General features: G+C 45.8%; 1 long non-coding RNA gene across 1 annotated transcript; it reads right to left on the reverse strand.

The window, feature by feature from the left end:
* Window positions 1-206: 206 nt before the first annotated feature.
* Window positions 207-7279, reverse strand: LOC137412176 (uncharacterized). The gene is made up of 3 exons (XR_010981684.1): window positions 7234-7279; window positions 544-688; window positions 207-350 (listed from the first exon to the last, which is right to left on the reverse strand). It is a non-coding gene; the product is annotated as an uncharacterized LOC137412176 (long non-coding RNA).
* Between the last annotated feature and the right edge of the window lie 234 nt (window positions 7280-7513).

Consider the following 7513-nt stretch of genomic DNA (forward strand, 5'->3'; position numbering starts at 1 on the left):
AGAATACAGAGATGACACCAACATTTCTGCAATCTAAGAGGAACAGGCCTAGACACTCAGCTTTCGTCATGGGAAATCCTAATGATTTTGAGAGCCTTGTTTTCCACATCAATAAGGCAAGGTGTGATTTAACTGTGTCACTGCTAAATTCAGACTTTCAGACAGAAGTGTTAGATAGAAGACAGTAATATGAACCTACCTTGAAGCCACCACAAATGTGGCTCAAACAATTTCCTTCGCCTCCATGCCCTCTTGCGCCTCAACGCCCTCTTGCGCCTCAACCTTCTGTTGCGCTTCCACCTTCTCTTGCGCATTGCACCTTTGCTGGGTTGAAAGTTTCTAAAGTCGTCCTGCAATTAAACATCGAGTATAAGTGGAAAGATACCCCCACATGCTCAAGAAGAAGACACAGACGTAGGTGAGCTGTTTGAAAGGATCACTTCCATAAAACTGTTTCCAAAACTGAATAATCCAGCACGGTACAATTCCCAAGCAATGCAAAACACCCTTGTTCACACAACTTCCTCGTGTCAAAGCTCATACCGAAAATAAGACCCTTTGCGTTGGCTTCACACTGGTCACGAATCCAGAAATGTGAACATCCCAAAAAGCATTCTTGTGTCCACACTGAGCTTTTGGGTTGACTGGCAGGCATAGTACAACATTTCGAATGGACAGCAGTGTGAAGCTTGAAACATCCAACAGAAACAAGTCATAGTAAGTTACTAAAAAAGCATCAATAACCAGTTATTAGTATGTGACATTTTGTTGATATTAATCATATTATTACTGCATATTCTGGGCCCTGTGCTTTTTCTGGTCTTCATCAATGATCTCTCTGACTCTCTTGAAAATCCTCTCTATCTCTTTGCTGATGACTCAACTCTCTGTCGCTCCATTCCTCATCCCTCAGATCGGCAGTCTGCAGCCTCCTCACTCTCTGCAGACCTGGACAAAATCACAGACTGGGCAAACAAGTGGAACATGTCTTTCAATCCTGACAAATCTCACACTCTTACGATGTCTCTCCGAAAAGACCGACTGGACAACCCTCCCATCCACTTTCTGAATAATCCTCTCCAAGAAGTTCTGTCACTCAAGCTTTTGGGTCTCACTATCCGCCATGATCTTTCCTGGGAAAACCACATTTCAAATCTGGCCTCCAAAGCCAGTCGCCGACTGGGCATCCTCCGTCGTGCGAAGTCCTTCCTTGGCACACCTGAGCTCCTCACCACATACAAGGCTTTCATCCGCAGCTCAATGGAATACTGCTCTCCCCTCTGGGCTGGTGCTCCTGCCTCACACCTAGCTCGTCTTCACGCTGTTGAAACCAAAGCGTTCAGAATCATTGGAATCTCCCGCGATGAAGCTAACTCCAAGGGCCTTTCACTCACTCACCGCAGGCAGGTTGGTGGTCTTTCCGTCTTCTACCGACTCCTCTCTGGCCTTGCCCCTCCCAGCTCTCTCTGGGCTCTGTCCCCCAAATATTCCTACAGGTCGCACAAGATCTGCCTGCAACCCTCTTATGGTTAAACTGCCAAAATCAAGACTCTCTGCTCACCTTCACTCCTTCATTCCTCTTTTCTCCCGCCTCTGGAACAAACTCCCTCACTCTCTTCAATCCCACTCCACCCTCCAGGTCTTTAAAACAGCTGTTCACCACCATCTCTTATCTTCCCCCATCCAAAACCTTGATCTTTTCTACCCCCGCTAATTTCACCCCAAATCCACTTTTTTGAAATACCAACTTCTGTCCTGGAAGTCCTTGGTGTCGTTGTGTTTTATACTTCTCCCACCCCCCCACCCCCCTTCCCATGCCTCCTCCCCCCAAGCCCTCTCCCTCCCACACATCTCCCTGCTCTCAAATGTTGTGTTTGTGTGCTTCCCCTTCTCTCCCCATATTGTCTTCCGCTCCCTCTTTTTATATATTTTGTTTGTCTGGTTGATTTGTTTGTGAAGTAAATGTTTGTGAAGTAGCTCTTTCACGAGCCTCGATTTAGTATACAAAAAAAAAAAAAATTCATCTTGCTCTTTGGCAGCGGCCATAGTCAGACCAAATAAACAAGTCAAGTAAGTAAGGTGAATTTAATGCCTTAAGTTACAAATAACATTCAGGCAATCCGAAGTTGATTTTACGAGGACACTTTCAACAAAATAACTGACAAAGTAATAAATACACTCACCCCCACCCCCCCCCCCCTTTTCCCCATCAGTATGGGCGGTTAGAGAAGAGTAATTCGGATGTAAATATATACAGATGTCACAACTCTTCAAACAATTCACCATCAGATAAACCCACATTTAACTCTTTAATGATGCCCAATCTATACAAATAATACAACGATGCCTGTGCCAATACTTTGCTATCTCCTCTCACTGCTTTGCACATAGAGTCATCAAATTTTGTGGGCAAGGTGAATATTGCATTAAAATTCTGCTTATAGCATCCAAAATGTACTTCCTCATATTACTCTGTTCATCCGTCAAAAAAGGGGACCAACAAAAACAACAACAACCACGGTGCCCGAAAAAGGCCAACCCCCGCTATGCGGGGGAAAATGGCCTCTAAAGGTGTTTTTATTTATTTATCCTAGTCAAAAGTGGACTTTTGTCACAGCGATTGCAATGCTAGATGACGTTATGGCATATCATTGTGGGGAGTGGTGGGGGGGGGAGGGGTTAAAACACAATTCTCACGGGATGGTTGTTGTTGAACTGATGGTGGTGTTGTTATGTGGCCCTCCCATCCTATCAAGTGCCATTTCATCCCATCGCCAGTACTTTCTTGTATTTTATTTTATTTTTTGGTATACAAGATCGAGGCTCATGTAAGAGCTAGCATATTAAACACACATTAGCACATACAACACAAAAAACATAAACGGACACATAAAACAATAAAGGGAGGGGGAGACAAAATGGGAGGAGGGAGGGAAGCACACAAGCACAACAGGAGAGAACAGGGACATCGGGAGATCTGTGGAAGGGAGAGGGCTGGGGGGAGGGGGGGGAGGAGAGGGAGGGAAGGGGTACACAGGACAAAACAAATTGACAATACTAGGAATTTCAGGAATTAAGTCGGAGATTGAAAGGGGTGGTTTTGTTGTGTATTAACGGGGGTAGAAAAGATCAAGGTTTTGGATGGGGGAAGAAAAGAGATGAACAGCTGTTTTAAAGACCTGGAGGGAGGAGTGGGGTTGAAGAGAGTGAGGGTGTTTGTTCCAGAGGTGGGAAAAAAAGAAGAATGAAAGAGTGAAGGTCAGCAGAGATTCTTGATTTTGGTAGTTTCACAATAAGAGGGTTGCTGGCAGTTCTTGTGCATCCCGCAGGAATATTTGGGGGGGACAGAGCACAGGCACAGCAGGGGGGCTAGGCCGGAGAGGAGTCCGTAGAAGACAGAAAGACCACCAACCTGCCTGATGTGAGAGAGTGAAAGGCCCTCAGAATCAGCTTCATCACGGGAGATTCCAATGATCCTGAATGCTTTGGTTTCAACCGCCTGAAGCCGAGCTAGGTGTGAGGCAGGAGCACCAGCCCAGAGGGGAGAGCAGTATTCCATCAATCTGCGGATGAAAGCTTTGTATGTGGTGAGGAGCTCAGAGGTGCCAAGGAAGGACTTCGCACGATGGAAAATGCCCAGTCGGCGACTGGCTTTGGAGGCCAGCTTGGAAATGTGGTTTTCCCAGGAAAGATCATGGCTGATAGTGAGGCCCAAAAGCTTGAGTGACAGAACTTCTTCAAGAGGCTTGTTCATAAAGTAGATGGGAGGGTTTTCCAGAAGGTCTTTTCGGAGAGACAAAGTGAGAGTGTGAGATTTGTCAGGATTGAAAGACTTGTTCCACTTGTTAGACAAGTTTGTGATTTTGTCCAGGTCTGCAGAGAGTGAAGAGACTGCTGTCTGCCGATCTGAGGGTTGAGGTATAGAGTGGCAGATAGTGGAGTCATCAGCAAAGAGATAGAGAGGATTTTCCAGAGAGTCAGAAAGATAATTGATGAATAATAAAAAAAGCACAGGGCGCAGAACACTGCCTTGAGGAACTCCAGCCTGAACAGGAAGGGGAGATGAGAGAAACCCATTTAGTGCCACACGTTGACTGCGATCGGAGAGGAGCCATGCGCGGAATTTTCTTTCGATGCCATAAGAGGAGTGTTTGGTGAGCAGAGCGGGTTGCCAGACTGTATCGAAGGCACAAGATATGTCAAGGGAGACAGCTCTGATTTCCTGTTTGGCATTGAGGGCCTTCATCCATTGTTGAGACAGCAGAAGCAGCATATTCAGAGTGGAATGACCTGGTCTGAATTCAAATTGATGATCAGAGATCAAGCCATTGGAGAAGAAGAAGGATTTAATATCAGAAGCAATGATGGATTCCATGACCTTGCTGATTATTGGGAGAAGGCTGATTGGTCTGTAGTTGCAAGGATCTGTTTTTGCACATTTTTTGTGCAAAGCGGTAATGTTGGCTGATTTCCAAGCAGATGGTAGATGACCTTGAGCAAAGGATAGGGTGAAGAGAACAGAGAGAGGGAGTGAAAGAGCGGCAGAGCAGGATTTCAGGACCCGTGGGATGATGCCGGCTGGTCCAGTTGCAGAATCAGAGTCGAGGTTTGACAGAAACTTCTCCATCTTGTCAGGAGAGAAGGACACAGAGTCCAGGAGCAGTTGGGTTTCACTGGGTAAGGTGGGTTCAGAGAGCAATGGGTTTGGGACACAATATTTTGAGGCAAACACAGAGTTGAGGCATTCAGCTTTTTCACGTGCGAAGTCAGCTGTGTAGCCATTTGAGGTTAGGGAGGTGATGGATGGGGAACAAACACCAGAAACAGATTTGAACAGACACCACCAGGATTTGGAGGAGGGAGACAGGTTTGAGAGTTCCCTCCTGAGAGTAGAGTTTTCTTTGTTTTTTTTGTTTTTGTATACAGAGTCGAGGCTCGTGAAAGAGCTAACATTTATCAAACAAACAAATCAAACAAACAAGCAAACAAAGTATATAACAAGGGGAGCGGTCGCCAAGATGGGGAGAGAAGGGGAGGAAGCACACAAACACAACATTTGAGAGCAGGGACATCGGGAGATGTGTGGGAGGGAGAGGGCCTGGGGGGAGGCAGGATAGGTATAAAACGAAAGGACACCAAGGACTTCCAGGAAAGAAGACAAAAGTCACCTCAAAAAAGTGGATTTGGGGTGAAATTAGCAGGGGTAGAAAAGATCAAGGTTTTGGATTGGGGAAGATAAGATAAGATTGGGGATAAGAGATGATGTTTCTTGGCTCTCCTGAGGGTAGACACACACTTGTTCCGGGCTTTGTGAAAGGAAATGAGATTGCCTTCCATTGGATTTACCTACCAGGAGGCGAAGGCAAGTTGTTTCAGGGCAACTGCCTCACCACAAGATTCAGTGTACCATGGATGGGAGGAAGGGTAAGACAACTGAAGACGAGATGGAATAACTCTGTGCATGAGAGAGAGCAGTTTACTTTGGAAGAATTCTCAGGATGAGTTCATATCAGAGGCAGTGGAGATGGGAGACCAGTCCAGATGATTGATGGCTGCTTGCAGACCGTGCCAGTTAGCCTGAGTGAAATTCCAGAATCGTCGGCGCTGAGGAGGCTCTCTGAGAATGGCCAGAGAGATATCCACTTTAAGAAGGAAATGATTCGAGTAGAAGAAGAACAGCAGACATTTGCACGGAAGTTAGTCATAACCAAGCTAGAAGAGATGATGTACTGTTGACTGAGATCCGGGTCGGGAAATTGACAGATTGTGTCAGTCCCAGTGAGTCACAGAAGTCCTTTGCTGAGGTGCCATGGCTGGTGTGAGAGGTACCCACACCCAGCCAGCTGGCATGATGACAGTTTAAGTCACCACATATGAAGAAGAAAGAGTTGGGATGAGTGGATAGAAGTTGGTCCATGTTGTCAGACAGCGAGATGTGAATGGAGTCATCACTGTTTGGTGGACGGTACAGAACACATATGAACAAAAGGTGGGAGCAGAAGGGAAGCCATAGCCAGAGGTACTCCTGGGGGTGTGGTGGGGATCAGGCAGTGCAGGGAGAGTGAGGAAGAGAGTTTTTGATAAAGATAGCCACCCCAACACCAGGAGAAGGCTCAGGTCTATCATACCGTAGGAGGGAGTAACCAGGAAGAGATATTAAGGAATCAGAGACATATTGAAGGAGGAAAGTTTCTGTTGAGCAGATCAAGTCTGGATTGTCAGAAGCAACCTGAATGGAGAGATCAGTCAGGCTTGAGCGAAGGCCCCAGATGTTTGAGGTCCATACTATTAAGGAAGAGGGAGTGGGAACATCGGATACAGGACAAGGGTGGGCAGGGGTCGGGTAAGATGAGGGGTGAGAGGGGAAGGTAGGGAGAGCTGTTGACAGTGTGTTGAAGATTGCAGGAGAGATAGGAGAAGGGGAAGGATGAGGAGTTCAAAAGGTTTGATGGTGATGGGATGAGGCACAGTGAGGTGTTGTTTGAGGGGTGGCAGAGTGAAGTATAAGGCTGGAGGATGTGGAGGTATGAGTTGGAAGGGAGAGGAAGTGGGAAGGAGGCAGCTCTGTGGAGGAGTTAAGAGGAAACTTTGAGGAGGAGGGGTGAGAGGGGAGAATTGAAGAAAAATGGTGAGAAGGGAATTTTGAGGGGGAGGGGTGAGGAGGGAGGTTTGAGGGGGAGGTTTATCTGCTTATTATCTTAATTGATAATTATCTGCTAGTCTCTAATATTACACTTGCTGGGTATATCTGCTAGTCTCAAATTAGTTAAGCCTGCACACTACCCATAACAAAATCAAACTTGTCGTAAGGAAGAAAACTAAAACTAAATCCACAAGTGGCCAAGGAGAATCATGCAAAAACTGCTCGCAGCAACCGACATGTGAGCAAGATGTCACCAAATGTCCCACGGTCACCGATGAAGCACGTCAACCTAAATAAATAACCAAGCTGAGAATGAAGGCGCTTAACGATTTGAAAATAAATAAATAAAACCTTTGCAACATTCCATTGTGAAAAGTGAATAACGAAAAACCCATGCTTCAAAAAGCCCTTGCATTCTAGTGAAATGAATTCCATGCTTTTCCATGCATGTCCAGGCCCTGTACAAACCCTGAGTCATAATAAGGTTGCATTAACACTCATTAATCACATGAAAACACACGATGGAATGCTGAACAAACAGCTCTCGTTACCTCACTCAAACAAAATAAAAAATGATGGCAAACACTTACCGTTCATTCAAAGTCATGCAGCTGCTGTCTTGAATTACAATCTTGGGTGGTGGCCAAGCATCCTGCGCATTGACTGGTTTGGTGAAATATCGCATGATGGTCAGAACAGCCAATTCTGTTGCAAACAAGGTGGACCTTAGCAATTAGCTTAGCAATTGGACCTTACCAATTGCAAACCGCAGCAATTGTTGGACATAATTACAAACGTCACGATTTCAATAGTAATGACCTTCAATTAATCTATTTAGCTCTCCTATTCACCTCAATTGATAACTTTGTG

The sequence above is a fragment of the Myxine glutinosa genome, unplaced genomic scaffold (genome assembly GCF_964187855.1).
Source record: "Myxine glutinosa unplaced genomic scaffold, kmMyxGlut1.1 SCAFFOLD_399, whole genome shotgun sequence".
Taxonomy (NCBI): domain Eukaryota; kingdom Metazoa; phylum Chordata; class Myxini; order Myxiniformes; family Myxinidae; genus Myxine; species Myxine glutinosa.